Source organism: Canis lupus, chromosome 1, assembly GCF_048164855.1.
Source record: "Canis lupus baileyi chromosome 1, mCanLup2.hap1, whole genome shotgun sequence".
NCBI lineage: Eukaryota > Metazoa > Chordata > Mammalia > Carnivora > Canidae > Canis > Canis lupus.
The window spans coordinates 16,036,499-16,063,822 of record NC_132838.1 but is presented as its reverse complement, the minus strand read 5'-3'; the positions used below and the strand labels follow the sequence as shown (position 1 = coordinate 16,063,822).

The 27,324-nt window shown below is 37.4% G+C and overlaps 1 protein-coding gene and 1 long non-coding RNA gene across 4 annotated transcripts in view; one reads left to right on the top strand and one right to left on the bottom strand.

The window, feature by feature from the left end:
• Window positions 1–6,416, bottom strand: part of LOC140630884 (uncharacterized) — a 61,056-nt gene extending 54,640 nt beyond the window's left edge. The window contains exon 1 of the long non-coding RNA XR_012028574.1: window positions 6,347–6,416. This is a non-coding gene — a long non-coding RNA (uncharacterized lncRNA). The remainder of the gene's footprint in view (window positions 1–6,346) is intronic.
• The window catches only part of CDH20 (cadherin 20), a 215,236-nt gene that overhangs the window by 56,289 nt on the left and 131,623 nt on the right, over window positions 1–27,324 (top strand). The gene's annotated exons all lie outside the window — the stretch shown is intronic.

The window sequence follows — 27,324 nt, the reverse complement described above, 5'->3', positions numbered from 1 at the left end:
ATATGCTTAACTTTTGACTTGCTCCAAAATTAAAACACTTCAATCAGTATTTGAAAAAAAATTTATAATGACCCATAATGCTAGAGCAAAAATAATCTACAAATGCAGTTCAATCCGTACCAAAACCATAATAGGATATTTTTGTAACTTGGAAAAATAATTCTAAAATCCATTTTAAAAGAATAAATATTTTTAAATAACTAGGAAATTTTGACAAAGAAGAATAATGCAAGCAATTGCACTACCAGATATAAAAATTGCATTGCAAAATAACAGTAATTAAAACAGTGTGAATCTGGCACAGGATAAGGGATCAGAAACAGAATACAGAGTTCAGAATTGAGCTCAAATATATCCAAAAGTTTTGTAAATAAAAAAGATAGCACTTCAAATCAGGGAGGGAAAGAGTGGCTATTCAATAGAAGGTCTTGGGACAACTGACTAGCTACTTGCTAAACAAGTAACCCTTCCTTACTCCTCATACCAAATTCCAACCAAATTCATAATAGAAAATAAGGACTGGAAAATAATTTTACAGCCTTGGAGTGAGGAATGCCTTTTGAGTATATTAACAAAGCTATCATCATAAAGAAAAGCGCTGACTGATGACAGACCTAAGTACTTAAAAGTGAAAAAATATATATGGTAAAAACAAAACAAAATGAACTAGGAAATTCTGTCAGTGAGATTAAAAGGCAAACAAAAAACCAGCAAACATTTTTGCATCATATATATAAAAAATGTTACAGAAGAGTGATGCTAAGTCAACAGGGAGAAGAATATCCTGATAGATAAATGGGCAAAGGAAATTAAAAGTAACCCACCAAAGAATAAATATAAATGGTCAGTCAGTAAACATGTGAGAATATAGTCAGTGTCATCAGGAATCAAAAGGATGCATGTTAAGATATTAAATTTCCTTTAACTACTATCTTAGCCAGCTAAAATAAAAAAATATTGACAATATACTGGGTTGGCAAATGGAAAGCAGAATTCTTAAACTTTTATTATGAGCAAATAAACTGACAAAGTTTCTGGGAGTTCGTTTGGCATCAAATGTAAAATATCCATTAAGGGAATAACCAGACAATTAATACATAAAGGGTATTCTTTGCAGAGTCATTTATAATTGAAAAAAAAAGTCTATCAATAGGATATTATTGAATATGTCATTATTGATCCACATGAACTACTATGGAAACCTAATTAGGTGAGCCTACATTTTTGAAATGTAGAAAGATAATCCACAATACGTCAAGTGAAAAAGGAGATTAAAAAACTATTCCACCAATAAAAAAAAAAAAAAAAAAAAACTATTCCACCTCCTAAATATTTCTTAAATGAGTCTTCTTCTTTCATCTCCATTGCCACTCTGGTGCAAGCTAATATCCTCTTCTCTTTCCTGCTCCAGTCTGCTTCCTGCAACATCTCCCAAGGCAGCTCTGAGACTGTTTTCCAGTGCTAAGACTTGCTTATCTCACTGCTCACTGAAAAAGTGTCCTACCCCTTGGCCATCTGGTTCCTGCCTACTCCTCCAGCTTTCTTGCCTCTCTCCTGCTGGTACCCCAGCCTCAGTGGCCTTCTTTTAGTTCTTCTGTTACACCTGGCCTACTCCAATCTTGGTCCCTTGCAGTTGTTCTGGAACCTTCTCACCCACCGTACAGCTATCTCTATCTCATGATATGCCTGTCAATGCCCCTGCCTTTTCAGAACTCAGCATAGATACCATTACTTCAGGAAAGTCTTCCCTTTCCATACACTATAGGTCAGCGTTCTCTTTATATACTCTCATAGCTCTCTTACCTTTTCTTTGATCACCTTATCACAGTTCACAATTTTTTATTTGTAGATTATATCATTACTATCCATTTCCCTCCAAAGGTCAAGGCAAAGACCATGTCCATTTGCTTTATCATTATATATCACTGACATGTATTAAACACAATTTAGAGACTGCCATGTATCATGCACTGAAGTATCTCATAAGTGAAGGAAGGAAAGGAAGGTGAGAAGAGACGAATGAGGATAGTGCTGTTACTTGAAAATCAATAGAAAGAGCTAAAACCACTTCTTGACTATCATAATTAAAAATGTACACATTCATCATAGATTTTGAACCATGAAAGTAGTACACAGACACCTCACCTAAGAAGATATATAGATGGCAAATAAGGTTTTTTTTTAAGATTTTATTTATTTATTCGTGAGAGACACAGAGAGAGAGAGAGAAAGAGAGAGAGAGGCAGAGACACAGGCAGAGGCAGAAGCAGGCTCCATGCAGAGAAGCCTGACGTGGAACTCAATCCGGGGTCTCCAGGATCACACCCTGGGATGAAGGCGGCACTAAACCGCTGAGCCACCTGGGCTGCCCTTTTTTTTTTTTAATATTTTATTTATTTATTCATGAGAGATGCAGAGAGAGAGAGACAGAGACACAGGCAAAGGGAGAAGCAGATGGCAAATAAGTTTATGAGATGTTCTGTATCATAGGTCATCAGGCAAATACAAATTAAAACAATGAAATACCACCACCGCATACCTATTGGAATGGCCCAAATCCATGATACTGACACCACCAAATGCTGACAAGGACACGAAGCACTAGGAACTCTCATTCATTGCTGGCAAGAATGCAAAAATGGTACAGCTAGTTTGAAGGTCAGTCTAGTGGTTTCTTACAAAATTAAGTATACTCCTATCATACAATTTAGCAATTCCACTCCTTGGTATTTACCCAAAGAATTTGCAAACTTAGGTCTGCACAAAAACCTACACAGAGATGTTTACAGCAGCTTTACTCATAATTGTCAGAACTTGGAAGCAACCACAGTGGTCCTTCCATAGGTGAAGAGATAAACTGTGGTACTTCCAGACCATGAAATATTCAGGGATAAAAAGAAGTGAGCTATCAAGCCATGAAAAGATACAAAGGAGACTTTAAATGCATTTTACTAAGTGAAAGAAGCCAATTTGAAAAGGCTACACACTGTATGACTCCAACCAAATGACATTCTGGAAAAGGCTAAAACTATGGAAACAGTAAAAATATCAGTCGTTGTCAAGAGTTGAGGGGAGAGATATATGAAGAAGTGGAGCACACAGATTTTTAGAGCAGTGAAAATACTCTGTATGATACTACAATTGTGGGCACATGTCATTATTCATTCGTCTACACAACACCAAAAGTGAACAGTAAGGAAACTATGGACTTTGGATCATAATGATGTGTGTGTGTCAACGTAGGTTCATCAATTATAACAAATGTGCCACTCCAGTGGGGAATGCTAATAGAGGGAAGCTGTGCATATGTGGGGGCAGGGGTGATATAGGAACTCTCTACTTGCACTCAATTGTGCTATCAACTGAAAACTGCCCTAAAAATAGGCTCTTTTAAAAAAGTACTAAAGGGTTTTTTTTCCCGTATTTATCCTTCCCAAATCAGAGGCTCAATGATGCATTGCCTGGTTATGGTTCCTCACTGCCACAAACGAGATGGCAAATTCATCTCTAGTGCCTGGATCACTGTCTGGGTCAACTTTATGGGACTTTAAGCATTCCAATGCCAAGAATCAGACCCATCTGTAACCCAGGGACCTGATGTCTTAAATGCTGTCAATAACAAAGCCAATCCTACCTTCCATTTGCATAAAATAAATCAGAAATTCTATTTTGAATCAATGATTCCAGATTTCCACTTCTCACCCCCTCTTGCCCTAAGATAGTTCCTAAGATAATTTCACTTTCTTAGGGAAATTTCACTATATATCCAAAAGGGTAAGATCAATTTCCTCTTCATCTTCTCTTTTTTCTTACGCTTTCTACACCATACACCACAACACCTACCAAATCCTAACCACCTTTAAACTCAGGGCAGACATTTTGCTCCCATGGTTATCAAGTTCTAGTCCATGGATCCCAGCTCCACATTGTATTTTTCAATATTGCAATTGCATTGGCAATAATCAATGTTTATCTGTTGGTGCAAAAAGAGTCCAGGTCTAAGTGCAGAGCCTAGCTCATTTCTCCTAGCTCATTCTGACCTCAATTAGGAAAGATGAATGCTATGAAGGGAGCAGAAGACCATAGTGATTCAAGGTGGTTAGTGATTTTATTTTTAAAGGATTCAAGAAACTTACTGTGCATTTTGGCATCAAATATATATGATATAAACTGTGTATAACTGTAGGCAGATTGGCACCTGTGGATAGTGGGAGGCTGAAGATTTACAGTCAATATTTAGTCAACAGCTCAGTCACTTTGCTCTGGATATAAATGTCTCTGACTTCTTTCAAACATTATTTTTCACTGTGTTTACAAGCTCATGTAATCTTTTTCCTGACCAGTTATATAAAAATAATTTTTTAAGTAATACATTTCAAAGACATCTGACATACTAGAAAATGGGTCTGCAAGTGTGCTTATATACATGGTGTAATTGAAAGATTATGGTAGGGAAGACCTTCAGGAGGTCGTTTGACATTTTCGGAAATGAGATCCCTTACCTGTATAATCAAAAATAAGCCAAATCAGCTGCAAGACTTCACCTCCCTTCTCAAATCATCTTTTAATTTATGTAAGTAACAATCTGCTCCTATCTCACATAGCATTTATCAGATTCTACTCCTGTTTTCGTTATCTGAGTTTTTCATACTCCACTGGCTCCTTCTACCACCACCAACTCCAGGTCCCTGAAGCCAGGGATGTTGTTTCAGTCTATCAGTATATTCCCTGTTATACCTAGTAAAGTGTCTTGAATGCTCAGGTACTCAGAATGAATACTGAATGAATTGGAGTGTCCAGAAGTGAGCAATGTCCCTGACACCCACTATTCTGGCTTGAATTGTGTCCCCCCAAAATTCATATGTGGAAGTCCTAATCCCTGGTACCTCAGAATATGACTGTATTTGGAACTAGGGCTGTTGCATAGAATCAGTTAAAATGAACAGGGTGGGCCCCAATCCAAAATGACTGGTATCCTTATAAAAAGGGGAAATTTGGACATAGACACAAGCACAGAGAACAGCATGCAAAGATGAAGGTAGGGATCTCAGGGATGCTTTTACATGTCAAGAAACACCAAAGATTCTCAGCAAACTACCAGAAATTAGGAGAGGGGCATGGAGCAGATTCCTCCTCAGAGTCCCCAGAATGAACCAACGTGGCCAACACTGTGATCTTGAACTTCCAGCACCCAGAGCTACAGACAAGTAATTTCTGTTGCTTAAGCCATCAGGTTTGTGGTTCTTTGTTACATCAGCCCGAGCAAAGTATACCCACTGCATTACCAATAGCTGCCTCACTTGTAGTTATAAAGGGAACCCCTGAGGCCACAACAGCTGCTAGAAACCCAAGCCCACTTGGCCAGTATCATCAAATCCCCATCTGTACCTGGTCTGTACACCTGACCACGCCCCTTCCCCTGCCTACCTATCCACCTTCCCACTGGGCCTGGGAGACTTCCCATATGCTTTACCTTTTCAGAGAATGCTCCTTCCACTTCCTTGCCTTAATGGAAAACTCTGCTCCCCCCAGAGGAACTGCTGTCTGGAACCTGCCACTTTCTTAAATGGAGGCTGGTTTGTCATTAGTGCCTCTCACTCTGCCAAGCCAAGAATTTGAGTTGCCCAAGACTACCACTTCCTTTTCCCTTTGCAAACTTTCCTGCTTAAGTTGCACACTATACCCAGTGGCTCCCTGTTACCTGCCATGTTACCTTCCCATTCACCGACAGACCAAGGTGGTTAAGAATGTAGGCGCTAGAGCCAGACTGCCCAAGTCTGAGAACCAGTTATGAGACTCGCCAGCAATGTCACTTGGGCAAGTCCATCAACTCTTGTGAGCCTCAGTTTCCTTGTCTATAAAATGGGGCAATGATAATATATAAAGCTTGTGAGCCTCAGTTTCCTTGTCTATAAAATGGGGCAATGATAATATATAAAGCTCTTAGAACAGTGCACTGCACCTAATAAGCGCTGAAGGAGTATTAGCTACTGTTAGAACCGTTTCTAGGTCTGAGTTGTCTTCTTTATCTCTACCTTGCTGATTGTCTTCTTTCTTGGTGCCTTCCACATTCATGTGGATGACCCCTGCCAACTCTGGCTTTCAATTCCTTGATCTCCTTACTTCCAGTGACCTTCTCCTTCACACTATCTGAGCCACTGAAGCCCTTGATCACATTCCAGCCTCATCAATTCCAAAATCCATACCATCTAGAACTTCTGACACTAAAAAAACCCTATTCTCTGATCATAACCTCCAATCTTTCTGTTTACTTGTGCAAGTGCCCTCACTATAAACAATCTACCACCTCCCATGACAACCCAAAAATGCCATTCTCAGTACTTACCAGTCTCCTCCATCTTCATCTGCCTCCAGCATTCTTCCTCTCTATTCTGGTACTCAACCAGGTGAATACTGCTAAAGAAAATTATAAAATAATTTAAACTGGTACAGTGGCCTTGGCATTTTAAAATATTTCCCTCCCTTCCATTAGTTATCCATACAACAGCAAGGTTGTTCCTTTTAAATATGCTGATAGGCCTGACTCTGTTGACTCTCACACAACTGGATGCATGAGCTGTCTCTGGCTGCTGGTACCCAGTTCAACCCTTGTCATGCTCATTAATCTTGATAATAGATGGCTGTTTCAAGAGGCAAATGGGAACCCTCCAAGCCTAACCTCCACTCCTAGGTTCTCTCCTGAGACTCCCACTCCCCCAAACAACCTATTTATGGCTTTACTACTAGGTGTGGGATCTAGTTAGGAGAATAGTCTATGAAAAAGTGTTCATTTCTTTTTATAAAAGGAAAGCAAAACTTTTTCAGAAGAAGAACAGGTACTTTCCCAATAGACCAAGAAACCATCCATCCCCCTCTGAGATTGTGCACCAGCCTTGTAGTGAAGCCAGATTCCCAACTCTCTCCCCAGGCGGAGTATCTCCATCCATGACTGTGTGTGTGTGCATGTGTGCATGCATGCTTGCATACGTGTGTATACACAAGTGCATGCATCATCAGCAAATTAGGAGCAAACACCACTGAGGGGGTATTGAATTCACTTTTTTTTTTTTTTAAGATTCTATTTATTTATTCATGAGAGACACAGAGAGCGAGAGAGGCAGAGATACAGGCAGAGGGAGAAGCAGGCTCCATGGAGGAGCCTGATGCGGGACTCGATCCTGGGACTCCAGGATCACGCCCTGGGCCAAAGGCAGGCGCTAAACTGCTGAGCCACCCAGGGATCCCCCTTGAATTCATTTTTACCTTGATGGCCATTTCTCAGACTAAAGAACAGTATTCTGACTTTAGCGGGTACTGCTAAAAGACCAACTATTCTTTAGAATAACTATTTTAGAAAAATCACAGTCCAAGTTAGAAGCCATAAAAATCATTTTCAGAATTCACCTTTTCTAGGTATTCTTCGTGAAACCAGTAATTTAAATTACTAAAAATGTTCTTAAAATTTTAAAACTCTGAGTACCTTGACATTGTCTTTCTTCCAAAGACCCCCTTTTAATCTGCCCAGAGGGTTTAAAACATTCTCTGGTGTTTTCTCAAGCTCCACCTTATGACAGACCACAGTTATTTCCAAAACCTGCAGTGATTTCTGAGTTGACCTCCTCTCTGACAGTTCTCCCACAGTTTACACTCGGTGCCTCCAAGCGACTTGGCTTTAATTCTAGGGTTTGTAATCAACCCACAGTGTGAATATCTGCTCCAGGTGAATTTTTACCAAACCTGGAAGATGCCTCTATGTGAAGCAAGTCAGAGCCTAACTCCACAAACTCAGACGTGTAAGAGATCAGCTTTATTTTTCCATTATTCCACTTCTGTTCTGAATCTCCATTCTGTGGGGGTACCTGGGAGTTCATCCCTGGCATTCAGCAACTCCTTTTCCTGGGATCAGTCTAACTTTCTGGGGAGAAGAGAGAGCTTTCATAGTAGTAAGATACTGTTGAAGGCATTTGCCATTCATCTACATGAAGTCTCTCGAGATATCCCTAATGACTGTGTACATGATTACTTCAGCCCTGGCTGTTCTCTCCACTGTGTTCCTGGGAACTTGGGAACTGTTTTAGCTTATTTGCCATGCTGGGACACCAGAGCCTCTCTGATGATATACATGACCCCATTTGCCTGGCTCTAAGATACTGCCGGTCCCTCTGGTTGAGAAAGGGATTGAAGTTTCCATGGACATCAATCCAGGACATACGAACAGATCACCACAGCTCTCAGCATCTTTGAGTTTCTTGGTGGTTGGCCAAACCCCTGAGACTTTCTGGGACCCACCTATCTTTCTGTCCTCCTTACTTCCTCTCCATATACTTCCCCATCCCTGTCTAAACTCTCCATATTTCAAGAAATATTCTCATCTAAGCAAATAGTTTTCTCTGTTTGTTGTCTGTGTCCCCTCTGGACTGAAAGTTCCAGGAGAGAAGAGACTTGGTATTAGGAGCATGAGCGCATGGACTTTGGACCCAGCCTGTCTGGATCCTAATCTCAGCTCTGTGCTTACTAGCTATGTGACCTTAAACAAGTTACTCAACCTCTCTGTGACTCAGATTCCTTTTGTGTAAAACAAGGGAAACATACCTTATAAAGTTGTTAGACAATTAAGTGAGTCAATACCTGGCACACAGTACGTGCTATCACGTATTTATTAGACAAAGTACCTAACACTTGATATAATGCCTAAGTCCTATGGGATGCTCAAAACATATTTATTGAATGTAGAAATAAAAGAAAAAAAGAATGAATGAATACCACAAGGCCAAACATTATCTATAACTCACTTGTTCTGTGAGCTAAACCACAGTGCAACAAGATCAAGGTCATTTGCTTGAATCCTGAAAAGGGCAGCAAAATTTATTGTTGCGTAGCGACTGAGTACATCTCTAAACCTGTGTAGCTGTCCAGCAATTGAATAATGCTGTCTTCAGCTAGAATGAATAAGAAAGTCTGAACGGGTCAATGTTTGCTTGTCACAGTTGGCATCCAAATCATACACAGGACATGTCCTATTCACTGCAGCTTCACAGTTTCACCTGCTTTATAAATGCTACCTCTTGTTTTTAATCATCCTGTGAGGGCAGCCCGGGTGGTTCAGTGGTTTATGCCACCTTCAGTCCAGGGCCTGATCCTGGAGACTTAGGATCAAGTCCCGTGTTGGGCTCCCTGCATGGAGCCTGCTTCTCCCTCTGCCTGTGTCTCTGCCTCTCTCTGTGTCTGTGTCTCTCAGGAATAAATAAATAAAATCTTTTAAAAAAAAAAAAGAAAGATAAATAAAAAGAAAAAAAAATAATCATCCTGTGAAAACTGTTATTTTACCAACAATAATCCTAGAACCTGGAAAGAAAAGAGTAATAGCAACTTAATTCTGGTCTCCTTAGGATTATTTGCACATGTATAAAGTTAATATATCTATAGTGTACATATTTAACTCTATATCTGGCTATGTAATCAACATTTGAGTCTTGGTATACCAAAACTTGGGTCTTTCAGATACCATGCAAATATCTGAAAACCCTCCTACCAATCCCCATGTTGATATTTTTTTCAATGTCCAAAACAAAACAAACAAGGAGAGGAAAAGCATGTATCTTCTTAGAAGATACAAAAAAAAAAAATGCTCCTTAAAGATGGGCCATTATTATGAATTTAAGATTATCTCCATATCCAGAAAGTGCAAGTGTTCCTGTTTTATTTCCTTTGTGGGCTTTAAGGCTTTTGCATAAGTACTTTTCCCTTTGCTTTCCCACTGTCCATTCCAGGTCATTATAAAGAAATCATTGGTATAAGAGTTGGTCTAGCACTGCCCAGTCAGAAAGAGAATTCTCATATCAGAAAGTAGAAGGGAGTTAGAAGTCTATGCTTACTATGACAAGATCCAGCCTACATAAGTACGTCCTGGGTAACTAGCACTCTTTGTCCAAGGAGAACAGGATAGTTCCCTTGACTGTCTGACTAGGGGAAAAATTACTATTTCCCCAGATGCAATCCATTATCAGTTCTTGAGAGCAGAGCCATAATGGATAAAGGAGAGTCCCTCAATCTGTTTGTTTATGCAGTACACTTGAAATTTAGTCAAGCACACAACTTTTATCCACACAACTAATGGAATAAAGATATAAGATAGACACATTTCATTATGACGGATTCTGACCCTAGAATTATTCGGTATTCACCGCTAATTCATGTTGAATACTCAGCTGTATTCACAGAGCACTGGCAGTGGTATGAAACTCTACTAAGTGGAACATCTGAGACGTTTTCTGTGATTAATGTGCCTAACAGCAAAATTTTCTATATTCTACCGCTAATTCCATGATGTACTCAAGTAGCCTAACTTATAACACATATGTCTCTTTTCTGCTTTCCTTGGGTCTCATGCCCCAATTTTAAAATCTTTATGGCTATCAGACCATATATAGAAATGCTATCTCCCGGTTACACTTGATTTTGTGCCAATACCATGATTCATTTTATACAGGTAGCTCAATCTAGCGTTTCCTCTCCAGCCTAAAATCTCATCGTGTTTTGTTCAGCTCACTGGATCAAAAATATATTGCCATATCATTTTCTCCACTGGAAAACACTCTTACTATCATTAATTTTTTTTCATAGAAATCAGGCTTTATCCTTTGCGCACTGTTCCTCCTCTTCCCTACCAACAGCTCTCTCCATTCCTGCCTAAAATTGTTCACCATTCCAATAGAGTGATATACGGGAATGGAAAAAAATTTGGTTTCAGTCTTGGGGATCAATTTATGATAATCTTAAATAAGCCTCTTTTTAATTGATGAGTCTATTGCAAATTGCATACTTCGGTTTACCCTGTAAGGAATACAATTAAACTAAGGCAAAGCTGGTTATGACTCATGTATAATGAAATGAAAACAGTATCATCATTAAACACCAAATAAAGCCATTGATTCCGTGTATTATTCTGTCAGTTTTAATTGAATTGCATTTTCCCCCTTTCAGTTCTTAATTATGCAGTTCATGCTGAATCTTTATTTTTATGCACAGAATGGGATAATGTTCTCTTCCTCCTTACCTTAGCGTCTAAAAATATAAGCCTATTGAGAACAGAAAAGTCTTTGTTGGTCTTAATTAAAGCAAAACACCTGCTTTTATCCTGGGAGCTGAATGTGTTGCTGTACTGCGAGACTGTTACCAAGTGAGAGGACAATAGGGCTGCTTCCTGTTGCATGTCCCTCTCCCCGACCTCTAGTCTCAACCTCTTTCCAAATTCTATCGCAAGAGGGGAAACCGTGACATCATACTGCCCAGCAAAGCAGATCCAGGACCTCTCCAGCCTGCTAATGAGCACTAACTCTGTCTAGACTGTCAGGTCTAGACAGTACAGAGTAAAGCATATACTGTTTAACATGGGGGTGGATACAGTTAGTGAGATAATCATCTAAAAATTCATTCTCCTCTTTAGCTCACTTGTGAAAGATTTTTAAGGCAAAAGCTGGACTCTCTTCTCCGATATATACCACATAACTGAGATTATATGGAATTAAAACCGAACAGAGGAAGATGGAGTAAGTGTAGAACCTAGATCTGAAGGAGATCTTGCTACTGTGATGTAAAGCCTATAATTCAGAAGAGGCAGAAGGAAGACACCCTCTTCTCTCTTCCCTCAAGGGTGTTGCCTATTTCTTAAGTGCTTCTACCAGATTCAAGTACACAAATCACTCTAATATCAACACAATTTTATTTCTAAGGTTCAATTCATGGGGGCCAGATGTTCTTGTCTAGAAGTATCAACTGATAACAAGTAACGAGCAAGTTATTTTTTGTAGAGCATATAGACAAAGGCAAAATTGTGTGTTTTCAGCTAGCACAGTGTCCCAACAGAAACCTAGTTTGGTGAATAAATCTAGGAATTGAGGGATGCCTGGGTAGCTCAGCGGTTGAACATCTGCCTTCAGCTCAGGGTGTGATTCCGGTCTGGAGATCGAGTCTTCCATCAGGCTCCTTGCGAGGAGCCTCCTTCTTCCTTTGTCTATGTCTCTGTGTCTCTCATAAATAAATAAATAAATAAATAAATAAATAAATAAATAAATAAATAAATAAATCTTAAAAAAAATTTAAGTTTTATTTCTTTATTTTATGATAGAGAGAGAGAAAGAGAGAGAGAGAGAGGCAGAGACACAGGAGGAGGGAGAAGCAGGCTCCATGCCGGGAGCCCAACGCGGGTCTCGATCCCGGAACTCCAGGATCGCGCCCTGGGCCAAAGGCAGGCGCCAAACCGCTGAGCCACCCAGGGATCCCCTAAACAATTTTTTAAAAATAAACCTCAGAATTGAGAATCCAGGGATCACCTAAGATCAGTCTTTGATGTCCCAATGGCATCCCATATGAACTGAGTAAATAAAGATTGAACAATTATTATCATAGCTTGGAAGCCCAGATGACCTGGGCCTGAGTCATGGATAGAGGAAGTGGTTGCCACGCGGATGTATCCCCAGAGTCGACGGACTGGCCTTCTTGGGCTGAGAACATCTGATGGGTGGTGAGGAGCTGGCTCTCCCTAGAATATCTCCTAGCTCTGGCATATCAGACTCTGCCACCCGTGCAGCTGCATCTCCAGTATTCATGCTAATAGAGAAAGCTGTCTTGGAATGAGAAGAGGCACTAATCATTCTTGTACTCATTTTACCCATGTTGAAACTCATCTGCCAATATTTCCCTGTATGATGCACTGCTAAGCATTCTAATAAGCTTATTCCAATTCCATCCTTTTTATTCCCAACTTACCCTTTGATAGAAGAGAGGAGAGAAAGGAAATGCCTAAGAAATGAGAAGGGCGATGTAGAGTAGGCTCTGGGAACTCAAATGTATCAAATTCCCTTTATGTCATAGGCATATTTGATTTTTTTTTTTAATCAGTGACCAGACTTGGGATTTTTTTTTTTAACATCACTGGTAAGTTTTTCTTAATATCAGTTTGTATGTAGGATTAACAGGGAAATAAGTTAATGCTCTTTCGGTACTTAACAGCCAAAGGTTAAATGTAAATGTGAGACATGGATCTCCACATTTTATAATATTCCTGACTCAGATTCTACAGTAGTAGGTCATTGGTAAGTCTATAAATAATGTTGATTTTCTATGTTCATTGTTTCTAATGTTGCAAACTAATGCTTATGCCATGGTACCATCTATTTCAAATCGATTTCCTGCAAATGCCTTTCACAACTATATTGCTTATACTAATAAATTAAAACACGGCATATTTGGACAATGTTATTTTTCTTGTTCCACACAACTATGCAGAGATCCAAAAAGATTATGCAGGAGATAAAATTGTTTACAGAAACTCTTCTTCAGAAGGGTTTATGAAATTATTCTTCCACTATTAAAAATGAGAAATCACAAAACAGGGAGATTATAACAAATCCTTGGCATAAATTCACATGAAGACTGCCTGCCAACATTTTAATTAAGGAGAATAGGTTGGCTTATCAAATATAATTGAGAGAATATTGACCAAAGATTGGTTTGTCTAAAAGGCAGTTGATGGGACATGAGGTTCTAGACAAGCATCTCTCCTGTTCCCCCTTGACATCCATTAAAAAGGAACATTCTCCTTTACTTGGCCTTCCAAGAGCTGAAACGGTTAAATCAAAATGCCCAGCTGGATCTGACAGCCAGGTTCTCTGGAAGTATAAAGCCTTCTGATGCTGAAGGAACTCTTTCAGGGTAGATACCAAAGGGATTCCCAGGCCTTTGGGGACCCAGGAGGATACCCATGCAGGAGAAGGGTTCATGCCCCACCCTGGCTATAACTTGGGCCCCAACAAATTCTCTGATTAGATTTGCTGAACTACTTCTAAATGCAGAACGACATAGATTTACCCTGCCAGCACACAGAAATAACTTCCTGAGATTAAAAAAATGACATATATTCAAGAAAAAAATGGAAATCGACTGACAAAAATACCCTGTGAAATACATCCCCTGATTCCTTAATGTCATCCTCTTTAAGAACCAGATTTTCTCACTGCCTAAACTACTCCCTGATTGTAAATTAAGCACCATGTGCATAACTTGCTTGACAGTATTCTAGTGATCTCAGGTTAACATTTAACTATTAACAGAAAATAGGATTCCAGGTACTATGGCCTGGGAAGAGTACCATTAGGGTACCATTTAGTGAATTCTGTTTAAGACTTATAATAAAGAAGTAACTTAAGTGCTGGAGGAATCTGAGCCAATGAAGAAATTGATGTGAAAAGAATCTATCCCTTGGGCTGGGGTATTTTATGTTTCAATATTGAAACTTGAACATTTTTTGCATCAGAAAAGTTATTCTTAGTTGTTGGCAGAGTAAATCCATGTTATCCTGCATTCTGAAGTAGTTCAGCTGAATCTAATTAGAACATCTGCAGATTTATGCAGCTTTCTGTATATTAAAGTCCCTACCCTTGTGAAATAAATATTTCTCTTCAATCCTTTATTTTTACCCATCTGAGTGTTAATCAGACTAATATGGTATAAATTTTAACAACCACTTTTATGATCCTAGGATGAATGGTGCACTACAAGTCTAAAATATCAAGACCTTATAAATAGTGTCAGTGTGCACTGGATTTCAATGCCTTCCTACTGGCCATCAATTTTGGCTTAGAGAAAGGGAAACAATTATGAACTCAGCCCTTTGCTTCTTGTTATTAGTTTTTCAGAGATTTTCAAGGTGATCCATGCATTCCTAGAATATTAAGGAAAACCTCTTTGGTTTCAGTGTCTCTTGATAAAAAATTCATTGACTCAGGTAGGCAATTAGATCAAAAAAGGTCAATTTGTTTTTGCAACTTAGATAAATTACTCAGACTAATAGAGAAAATGAGTGTTTTGCTAGAGTTAACTTTAAAATACTCCAACCCTCTTGGTAAGCAAGTCTGCCATGTTTCTTGAGTAATACACTTAGACGCTATACTTCACATTGGGACCTTCTTTTTTCCTTTTTTATCTTAACCAACCTTCTGTATCAGATCAGGCTCACCTCAAGCAAATGAGTAACTTCCTCCTTAGTTGCATAACACCTCAAGGTGTTACCATTTAGTCTGAAATTAAAATTAGTCTGAATTTTTCTGGCTGAGAAGCAGCACAATCAAAAGAGGCTTAATCCTCAAGTTCAGATAGCCCTGTTGAAATTCCAGCTTCATCACTGAGTAGGTTTGAACAACTGGACAGCAATCAAACAATCCTGAAGCATAAACTCTTCCTGGGTATAATGGAAATAATAATATTTAATTTGATGCATAACCATAAGAATTAATTAAAAAGATGGATGTAACTAGGACATATTCAATAAGACCCAACATAAAGACCTGGAGGCCTGAAAAGAGGAGCATAGAAAAAGAGATCCTTTTTCTTGGCAATTAAAAAGAATGTAACCTTTGTTTAATTTTTTTAAAGACATTATCAACTCCCCCAAAAATTGTTATAAACAAACTCTATCAACTTCTTCTAGTCAAGCAACACTTTAAACCAATGACTCTCAAAATACAGTGCCTGGGCCAACAGGAGCAGCACTTGAAAAATTGTTAGAAATGCAAATTCTTGGGCCCCATTCCAGGCTTATTAAATGAGAAACTTGGAGGGTGGGGCCCAGCAACCACTCTTTAAAAAGCCCTCCAATGCATGCTCAAATTTGAGAAACACTGTTTTAAGCCTTCCTTCAAATGTCAGCATAAACTCTAAGGCTTCCCCTATAAGGATGTGAAGATTCCTAGTAGACTTGCTAAAGGACCTGAATCCCCACTTCCTCCCTCTTGGCAGTCCTCTCCTGCTCTTTATTCAGGACTAATTGATGTTCACACTGGCCAATTAGTCAATGCTACAATTCAAATAGCCCCAGCTGGAGCCAAAATTAACATGAAAGCTTTCCTAAAATATTTGCGTGTTTTTTTTTTTAACATTATACATGTTCCTATTTGAAAAACAAGGATTGGGGCCTATTTTTATTCAAGTATGAAGGTATGTTCATGGGTTCCTTCCTCTCTATAACCATGTTATATGCTCATCAAACACAAACACTGCTAAAAGTAGTTTAAGACTTCTCTACAAGTAGAAAATAAATATGATAAAAGTAGATGTACATCTTCATTATATAACCACCCTAATGTGCTGATCATGTCCATCTTGTTCATTCTATTCGACTAATAGTTATCAGGCACCTAACAGGTGCTAGCACTATTCTAGGTAGGTATAGGGAATTCAGCTGCAAACAAGAGAGACTGGTTGGGGGTGGAGGAGAATCTCTTCCTCCTAGACCTTGTACTCTAACAAAACAAAACACACTACAAAAAAAGTCAACAAACCAATAAATTGTAAGTACAGATTGTGTTAAGTTACTCTGTAAGATATATGCAGGATGATGTGATAGTCTGGTGTAAACAGTGGCTTCCTTAGACAGGGTAGTTGGGAGGGCCTCTTTAGGGACATCATACACAAGCTCAGTCAAGAATGGGAAGAACCAGTTTTATAGAGAGGTAGAGGAAGATGGAGGGTTTAGGCAAAAATCAGAGCCAGTAACAGTTTGGGATTTTTCAAGACATGAAAGAAAGCCACATTGAGTTAATGGAGAAGAGTGTTGGGGAAATAGAATTAAAAACAAAATCTTCTCCCAATCCAGGAAACCTCTCCACAAATGTAGATGAGAAAGAGAACAGTTTTATAATCGAACAAGCATTAAGTCAGAATGTGACACTCATCACAAGCAATCCACTAAGTGATTCCAAAGACTGCAAGCCATCTCACCCCTCTACATGGCCAAGTAGATACAACCCATTACATACATATTCTGAGGATAAACAACTAGTCAAGTAAGAGGACTTGACAGCACCATTTGTCACACAGTTGCTCCTAAATTTACTTAGTAGTGGGGTGACCATCTGTGTTAGCTAATTGGCTTTATTCAAAGGAAAAATAAACTTCTCTTTATGACAAGAAGTAGTTTTAAAACTTGGAATGAGGCGCCTGCTGCAGTTAAGTTCTATCCTCCCACAGACTCTGGGAGTTAGGTAAGGGGCTCTATCTTCCTTAATGATGACATTTCAAAGAGATGGCTCCCAGGGCCTTGAGAAACACAGTCCTGGGTCCTAAAGCTAGTAAGAGTCTATTTTAGCTTTTACAGAGATTTACATACATTTCAAACAGACAGTGGAAGAACTTATGAGTTTTTTTAAAGTAAGTGTTCTAAGATTAGGGAAGGAAAGGCAGTCCCATCCCTTATTTTCAACACTGAGAATGAAACTCCTCGTTTTTGGTTTGTTTTCGCCCTTCCACAAGGCATGAATTAAAGTACACAGGGGCTAGAATACACAATGTGTATTTCCTCAGAGAGATGGAAACTCACTGAAGGTTTGTGGCAAGACCTATTACACTTACAAGACACTCAGCCCCCCGCCGGATGTTCTGTGAAGAACAAACACATGACTTTGGTGACAATTCTTGCCAAAAATGCATAACTTCAATCTAATGGTAGAGAACAAAGACAAACCTAAATTGGGGAACATTCTACCAAAGAACTGATGAGTACATTTCAAAAATGTGGAGGTCACAAAAGACAAAGAAAGACAGAGGACCCATCATAAGTTGCAGGAGGCTAAAGAGACAGGGCAATGAAATGTAATGTGAGGTCCTGTACTGGATCCCTGGACCAGACACATTAGTGGGAAAATTGGTATCATCTGAATAAGGTTTGTTAGCTTAGTTAATCGTACCGCATCAGTGTTAATCTCCTGGCTTTCCAAGCTGGGTAAAGGATATAGAGGAACGTCCTGCACTATTTTTGCACCTTTTCTATAGGTATAAAATTATTTCAAAATTAAAAATTTTTTTTTAGAAATTTAATAGATAATTTAGGCTACTGAAAAATTGATGGGGAAGGGGCTGGTGATAGAAGTAGTGAGCCCAGTTAGGAAGCTGATGAAAAAAAGTCCAGGTAAGAGATCATAGTTTAAAGATGATGCCAGAAAAGAAGGAGAAAAATAGGAATGAAAGTGTATTTTTAAGACAAAACTGACAGTATTGAAAATCTACTGAGTGTGAGAAGTGAAAGGGCTTGTTTCTAGGAGTTTGGTGCAAGTAACCATTGGAGAACGCCATTTGCTCAGATAGAACTAAGGGAGACCCAGGGTTTTGGCAAGATGATCTATGGTTCGAACCTCTCCTCTAAAATGTCACCTTATAAATCCAGCTCCCTGCAAACGAGGAGAGGAGGACATTCATCAATGCTATAATGATCAATATATGATTCTAATATTACTGCTCAGACAGGTGGCCACATATACTTCCAACCCTAGTTTAGACCTATGGACAAAGCACAACCTGCATGCATAAGACTTGTTTCTTACCAATATTTGATTTCATATTTCTTTTCTTTCCCTCCACTCCCCTCAGATTATCCCTAAACCTTAGACAGCAATCTAGTAAGAAAACAGAGGTAACCAGAACCCAACTGAACCCTTTCTTCCTCTTAATTTAGCCAAATGTGGAAGCCAAAAGAAAACTGCCACCTGCCTATTTTTTTATTTAAATAGTCATATTGCATCAGGTAAAATTTAACTAGTTTTAACTAAACTTCACAAAATCAGTAAAAGTGGATAAAAGATACTATTAGTAAGAAAATGCCAGAACTAACATTTCTAATTCTAGTATCTGCTCGCCATCTACCACATTACAAGCTTAAAAGTCAAGGCAATTAAATCAGATAAAGCAGTAACAGCCTCCTCTGCATTTTTTTTTAATAAATAAGTAATTACAATCTTCCCTTCCAGATGAGGATGCCTTTTCACAGAGACAGAGAATGTTACCACTTTTCACAAGGAACTTAGAGGCTAGGCCACCACAGCATTTTGAGCATTTTAAAATGGTTACTTAGAAATGGTTTCAATATACATGGTTTTTGCCACCAAAAATAATTCGAGTGTACCTCAGAGTTCCTACCATGGAAAAGTGAGTCTCCAACAGTGCTTCTGAGGCCAGCCTCCCCACCTCCACTTTTCCAAAGACTTTAAGACCCTGACTTTTAAAGGGACAGGCAACTGTTTCTACCTTTACTGTCCTGCCTCTGGGGCACACTCCTTCAGCAAGTGCCCACAGCTGTCCTGGGGAAATTGCAGCAAACTGAGGAGACCCTTCAGTGGGAACATCTGGACTCCAAAGTCACACTGCCTGGGTTCACATGGTGGCCCGGCCACTTATCAGTTATATGGCCTTGACAAGTTGTGTATCAACCTGAGCCCCCATCTTTCACTAGAAAGTGGGGGTTGACATAATGCCTCCCTCACTAGTGATGCAAGCGATGCTAAGGGGATTTAATAAGCCACAGGATATAAAGTTTTCAGAATAGAGCTGAATAAAGGTTGGCTACTATCCTGGTCCCCTAATGGGACAAGTCTCCTGAGCTTTTGGTTTCAGAATTGTCCTGGTCCTGGATCAACCACTGCTGTCCATAGTTAAGGCAAGCTGTTAGTGAAACATGAGCACATTGAACTAACCTGAAAATACTGAAAAATAATTGCAAAACTGAATAACCGTAGGAAAAGAGTTCAGCCTTACTACTAATCAAGGATAGTACAATAAAGGTTTCAGATACTATATTTCATCTACCAAATTGGCAACTTATAAAATATATGTAAACTATATACAATACATATGTACAAGTATTAGTAAGGTGAAGTGAAATAAGCACTTGCATATACTGCCTCTGAGAGTGTAAACTGGTACAGCTTTTCTGGACTCTCCCAAACCATGAGTAAAAATTATACAAAACAATTTCCTTTGAGGAAGTAAGTAAAGTTTTTTTCTTCCTTTCAGATGCAAAACACATTATGAGGCTATAATAATGAAAAACATATATTATTTGAGCAAGGAATAGAGAAAGAGATTCAAATAAATATGACAATTTATATTAAGCTGGCACTTGAAATGAGTGACAAGAGATGGTACAGAAAAGAAATGGTTTAGAAACAATTGGATATTTTGAGGAAGAAGCAAAAAGATTTCCTCCTCATACCATTAAGCAAAAAACAAATTTCAAATGGGTTCAATATCTAAACATAAAAAATAAACATGAACTTTTTTATAGCCCTTGAGAGGAGAAGGCCTTTCCTAGCAAAGGCATAAAACCTAGAAGCCACACATAAAATGGCTAAAATTTGGACAATTAAAAATATTTGTACAGCAAAAAAAAAAAAAAAAAAAAAAAAAAAAAACCAGCCACAAGTAAAATTAAAGATAAATGAAGATGGGGCACCTGGGTGGTACAGTCAAACATCTGACTCTTGGTTTCAGCCCAGGTCGTGATCTCAGGGTCATGAGATCAAGCCCCATATTGGGTTCTGTGCTCAGCGTGGAGTCTGCTTGAGTTTCTCTTACCTCCTCCCTCTGCTCCTTCCCTCTGCTTGATCTCTCTTTCTCAAATAAATAAATAAATCTTTAAAAAAAAAAGATGAAGATTGAAAGAACACATGTGCCAGACATATTTTAAAAAGGGTTAAAAGTTTCTATAAATCAATGAAAAGACATAATTTAATAGAAATATACACAAATGATTCAAACAGAAAATAATTCACTGAAATGGAAAGACAGTTGACACACATTGAAAAGATTTTTTAAATTATTAAGGCCATAAAAATTAAGTTATATGTGAATTTTTGCCCAATAAGGCTGGCAACATTTTTTTATAATGCTCAAGAAGATGTGGGAAAATGGAAATTGACATTGTTGTTGGGGGTATAAACTGGTACAACTTTTAATATAATACTTTGGCAATATATGCTAAAATTTTAAAAGCCACACATCCTATTGCTGGAACATTTCTCTTACAGAAAGCTATACTACATAACATACTCTACATATGCACAAAGATATGTGTCCAAGATGATTACAGGTATTTTGTTTATAACAGGAAAACAAACAAACAGAGATAGCCCAAGAGTCCATCAGTTGGCGAAAAAGGGCACATAGTGACTCAGCTGTACAATCAAAAGAAAATTTTAAATAGCAATAAACAAAAAACTAAATATAACATGTCGTAATCAAGCTATTGCTTTAAAACAAATGTCTCCTCTATAATGAAATGCTTTGTAGTCATTAAAAATGATGCTTTAGAATATTTACTTAGGCAACATAGAAAAGGGCTCATCATCGGCTGATTAGAATGAGGTTACAATACCACAAGTTCACTATGACCCATTCTTGTGACATATACACCCCAGAGGAAGGACACACACCAACATATCAACAACAATGGACATTTCTGAGTGGGGTAGGAAAGGGCATTCCAAGGTAGCTTAATCTATTCTTTTTATCTATACTTTCCAATTTTGTCACTATTCACAACTGAATTTTGTGATTGGGGGAATAAAAGTTTAACAAGAACAACAAAATGAAGTGTTAGGAGAATTCCAGAACGAAGGCAGAGTGCTTTATTTTCTATTTCTTTCCATCCAAACCCTAAATACCTAAAAGGAAATGCTTTGTGCTTACTTTACACATCTAAATACAAAATGTTTTAATTTCATCTCTGAAACATTCATAGTACCATCCACACTCACAGCTGTCAATCCTTTATACAAGGGGGTTGGGAATTTGGACGGTGAGATCTATGAACTCCACATTCTGCTGTCAGGGTTAACACCAGGGGTTTTAGAAAGTAGCATGAATAAAATGTGCTAACGCTGGCCTTGGGATAGAAGCATTCCACAAAAGTGTTTATTTTTTATTTTTTTTAACCAAAGAATGAATACATGTTTCAGCTGCTATATATAAAAATATTCACTTTTCAGTATGAAAGCTCAGCTGCAATGGGAAGAGAATATAATGCATTGTAAGAAAAATTTAAAGTTATAAGCTTGTGTGGCCATGCATAAAAACTCCTAAAAACTGTGACCATCCAAGGGTTTCTCTCTGAATGGGTCTTTTATTCCAGTGAGTTGGCACAGTGAAAGATGCACTGCATTGTTCTGACATCACACCAGGGTGAAAACACACAGTTCTGTTGACATCAATACAATGCACTACAATATATTTTTTATATCCTCTGTAGGTGTTCTGAAAGGACCCCATTGGTGGAAATGTTTTTTTTAAAAATTGCAGGAAAATCCCTGCAATGAATAGAGTAAAAAGCATCTCAATTTCCTAGGAAAAACTAGAGTCTACTTAGAAATGTGACAGTAACATAAAGCATACAAATAGAAAGAAATTTCAAAGCGAACATATAAAACACTTTTCCTGTGTCACAGTTCATTATGCAAACTCCATACATCTTAGTATAATGCAGGATATTTAAGAAAATCAGTTTATCAGGAAACTTGTTCATAATAAACCTCAGCAGATCAAGAGAAACTTAGTTTTCATGTAGACATGGTTTTATCTCTCCCTGTGCTCTGTGGTTCTCATGCCTCCTGACATGAGACAATAATATCTGTCTTTATTTGAATTCTTATAAATGAGCCTTCTTGTGGACTTCACGGTCCCTCCATCAAATTCTAGAAACCAAAAAATAAAACATCACATGTAGGTGTGGATGGTAATATGGATAGTGTGGAATGCAATTAAACCAGTGGGAAACCAGACAAGTAAGGAACAGATGCAAAGCTTGAACCCCAGTGGGTCTAGGATACGAACATTCAAATGTAAGAATTCAGACTCTTGTTACATGCAGCTTGACTCAGAAACTGGAGAAATACAAAGGAAGATCTCAGCAAGATAATTCTTCCCAGCCCTATATATGACCCTCACATTGTAAGCCTACGACCCTCACATTATACAAAACAGTAGCTCCAAAAGAACTGTGGGAATCAGAGTACTTAGTCATTTGCTAGCTTAGTTAGATATTAATTATAGATTGGTATTAATTATAAATAATATAGTGTGCTCAAATTGATATGGGATCCATTGTATAAAAGTGTCAAAATGAGTGATTTGGGATTCTATATCCTCTATCTGCTTACTTCTGTGAGCATATCCCCACATAGTACAATATCCATATAAAAGCAATTCTGTCCAAAACATGTAGAACACCCCAAATAAAGGCATGGGTAAGAATAAAAGCAGTCATTAAGGAAAGCATTCTGTGGAAGGCAATTTGTGTTTTAATTTAACTAAATTTTTTAACTTTTAGTTTTTTAAATTTGCAGTAAAATATAAATAACAAAAAAACTGACCATTTTAACCATCTGTATATGCACACTTCAGCAGCATTAAGTATATTCACATTGTTGAGGCAAACATCACCACTATCCATCTCCAGAACTTTTTCATCTTCTCAAAATGAAATGCCATGTTCATTAAACAGTAAATTCTCAGAGTAAAAAAAAATGTTAATAGAGGAAAAATATCAACAAGTGTTGATAAATGACAAAAACATCATTTAACAAGTCAAAGACCAAATAAAGAATATAGGCTTTGATGTGATGTTTCCCAAACCATACAGGTAATAGTCTCTTTTGTGACTTTTTTTTTTTGTTATATTCAAGTACTTTTAGTAACTAGTATTTTTATGAACTTAATGTTTATCATCTAACTAGTTAGCTGTTTCTACTTAACCCTTGGCATACCAGGAAAAATAGCATCATTTACCATCTGAGTCAAATAGGCCTTTTAATATTTTATATTTTAAGTCATTTTACAAAAAATTTACAGAATTGAGATAATAAAAACTTTATTTAAAATTTCATAAAAATTTAAACACACAAAGTCTCAAACAAGTAAATTTTGGTGCTCAAGCATCACAGAAGTTGAGATAGTACCATAATACACCTTTTTTGTGAGTCTCATCACAAAATATTGGTATATTGAAGTCCTTCCTGGTTTAATGACAAACTGAATAAGAACATCTTATTTTTTAATGTATCCTTAGAAATATATTGTCTTTCATCAAACTAGCTTTTCAAGTTAGAAAAAAAATTCAAGATGGACATCTCCATCTGAAAACTCATAATCTCAAATTTGGCTTATATGATTAATTTCCCCATCATCACTCAAGACTAAAATGCTACTCTCTGCCTTTTTGCATTTATCTTTGGATTCATCTTATATTTTGAACCAGCTTCCTCTATTTCATCCCTTCATCATTTTGGAAAGAAAATGTAAAAATCTGTATTTTCAGATCTATTGTGATTATTTCTACTATATATATATAGATAGATAGATAGATAGATATAGATATAGATATATAAAATCATTACACTATGTATCTGAAATTAATACAATATCATATGTCACTTATACTTCAACAAAACAATGTTTTAATAAACATTTTTTTTAATTTTTTGAAAGAAATATGATGCAATGCTTTGGACAACATAATAAGAAAGCTGAAGAATGGTGATTTTATTTATTATATCATTCTTTTGAGGGCCTCAAATTTAGGGTATTCTATCATTCTTTTTTTTTTTTTTAATTTCAGTCTTGTTTGGCCTAACTGGCCTAGTTTGGTCCAGTTAATAACTGATAATGATTAAATAATTCCTCATATGATGAATTAGCACCATGTTCTAAGATCTAAAAAACAGTGATAATAACAAGGTCACTAAGATCTCATAATATATTGTAGATTTACAAAAGGGTTTAATGGACTCACATAGTAACTACAAGATTGAATGTATTTTTTCCATTAAAGGGAACTAGCAGGGGCCCCTAGGTGGCTCAGTCAGTTGACTCTTGGTTTTGCCTCAGTTCATGATCTCATGGGTTGTGAGATGGAGCCCCAGGTTGAGCTCCACACACAGTGGGGAGCCTGTTTGAAGATTCTCTCCATCCTTGCACACGCTCAATAAAATAGATAATAAATCTTTTAAAGGAGAGAGAGAAACAGCAAATTTTTCTTTGTTCTTTGGAAGACTTTGAAGAAAGAATAAAAGTCATGAAGTATCAGTCCTTATAAACAGTTAAATCTACTCAAAAAATAAACTCCAAAATTAGATTGGATCCAATACATACCAGTGAAACAAGTTTGTTGTAGAAGTAAATTTTGATTCACTGACATAATTAGAAAAACCAATAATATTTGCTGTATCAGTTTGGATTGTGCTCCTTTATATACCCACCTAAAATAATAACAGCTAAAACAGATAAATCTCTCATTCAAAAGTAGTCAAGACATAGGAAATCCAATCTTAGCTATGGCAGCATCATAGTAACTAGGGACCAGTATCCTATTTTTCTGCTTTGCCTTTCTTAGTATGAGTCCTTTGTTCTCAAGATTGCTTAATGTTCCAGTTCAGCGGCTGCTTCTCTAGCCATCTCATCTATCTGAGAAGCAGGAAGAATGGGGCTAGGGCAGATAGTGTGCAATTGTATCTGAGGATAAACAAGCACTATTTAAGCATCCTTCCTGGATATCATACATGGCATTTCTGCTTATTCCACTGGCCAAAAACCAAGACACATGACCACACCTAGCTGTAAGAAAAGGGATTTTAGTTCTTTAGCTGGCACACTGCCACTATCAATAACAAAGAGATTCCTTTAGTAAAGAAGAGGGAGTAATGTATATTGAATAGGTAACCAGCAGTTCATACTGCAGCCACCAGAAACAAATAGTAACCATAACACATTCAAGAAAAACAAAATAATATTATTTACCAAAAAAATATATATATATATATTATTTACCTATGTATATGTATTTGTTGATAAGTTCAAAGCTCAAAAGCTTCTTGCACTTGCTTTTAAAAAGGGAAGTATCAAGTACTATCAAGTACTAGAAAAACATTAACAATTTTCTTCCTGACTCCAGCCAAAAGTACTGAAAAGGTCGAAAACTATTTTCCCCACTGATTTGATAATTCAGTGATTCAATATTCTTTAATGCCTTATTTATGTAAGCACTCAAAGTCACCTCTAGAACCACTGGTATGCCTCCCACACTTTGGGAAACATTGGGCATGGAAGAAATCATGAAAGGAAATAAAATTATAGAGGTAAACTGAGGATATGGGGAAACAAAAGACTGGTTACTAAGTCAAGGAACTCTAAATGAGAATGGTGGAATATATAATCAAAAGGGCACTTAGACGTTAGCTAGCCCCAGAATCATAAACTCACAAAATTGAAATTTATTTTACTAGTCTTTCCCATTGACTAGGATGATTCTTTTTAGAACATCTTGGGAATAGTTAATAATTAACTAAGCTCTGTTTCAACCCTTCCAATGAGAATGGAGCTAATAATTGACAACCAATTCCATTTTAAAACATTTCTAATCCTAGAAAATGCTTCCTTATACAGAATTAAAATAAGCCTAATACAACTGGCCCTGTTTGGGGATCTACATAGAAAAGGGACTTTAACCGTTTTTCCATGTATAAATCCTCTAAAATTTTAGTTATTCACATTTATTCATTTATAACTTCCACTTATTATTTGTTCCTATTTTTTAAACCACTTCAATACATTTTTATGTAAAAATTACAATTTATGCAAATAAGGAGCCCCTTGACCCTCCCTGAATCCCAAAGAGGGGACCATTATTGTCAGCTTGTTATAAATTATTCCATATGCATATCTGCATATCTCTTTATACATATAAGGGAATGTATCTTTTTTTTAGGGCTTTTCCATACATACCTATTATACTCAGCATGCTATTTTTTTCCACTTAATAAATCTTGATGATATTTTGTCTATCAAAACCTAGAGATCTGCCTCTTTCATTTTCACTGCTGCATGGTATCCCACAGTAATATCAAGGATACAACCTAACTATGATAAACCCTTAGGATATTTCCAAGTTGGGGAAATTAATAAAACTGCTAAATACTCTTATAAATTTCTTTGTATTTGTACTTTTGCACATATGCACTTGTGCACAAAATTTCTCTAAATTACCTATAAATAAACATTGATTTAATCAATTGTGCCAAATTGCCTCGCAACACAACCATAGCATTTCACACCCACTAACAGATTATGAGACTCTCCATTTCCTCAAATTCTCAGCAGTACTAGATACTGTCAGTATTTATAGCTTTTCCCAATCGAAACAACCATTTTTTTGAGTCATGCAATATCTCTACAATCTTTCCTTTCCAAGCCCAGCCCTCCAGTTCCTTCAGTCCTACTTTCATAGGTCATGTTTTTCAGATCTTTCACAATGGCAGCTTACCTCCCAGAGATGCTTCAGTTTATCACTGTTACTCTTAAAATGTATTTCCAAGAATTGATTACAATGGTGCAACTATACTTTGACCTGATCTGTATACAAATAGGACTGTTACTGATCTTCTGAACTGGTAGATCCTAATATTATGTGAATCACTGTTCTCATTAAGAATTTAATAAAAGGGGGATCCC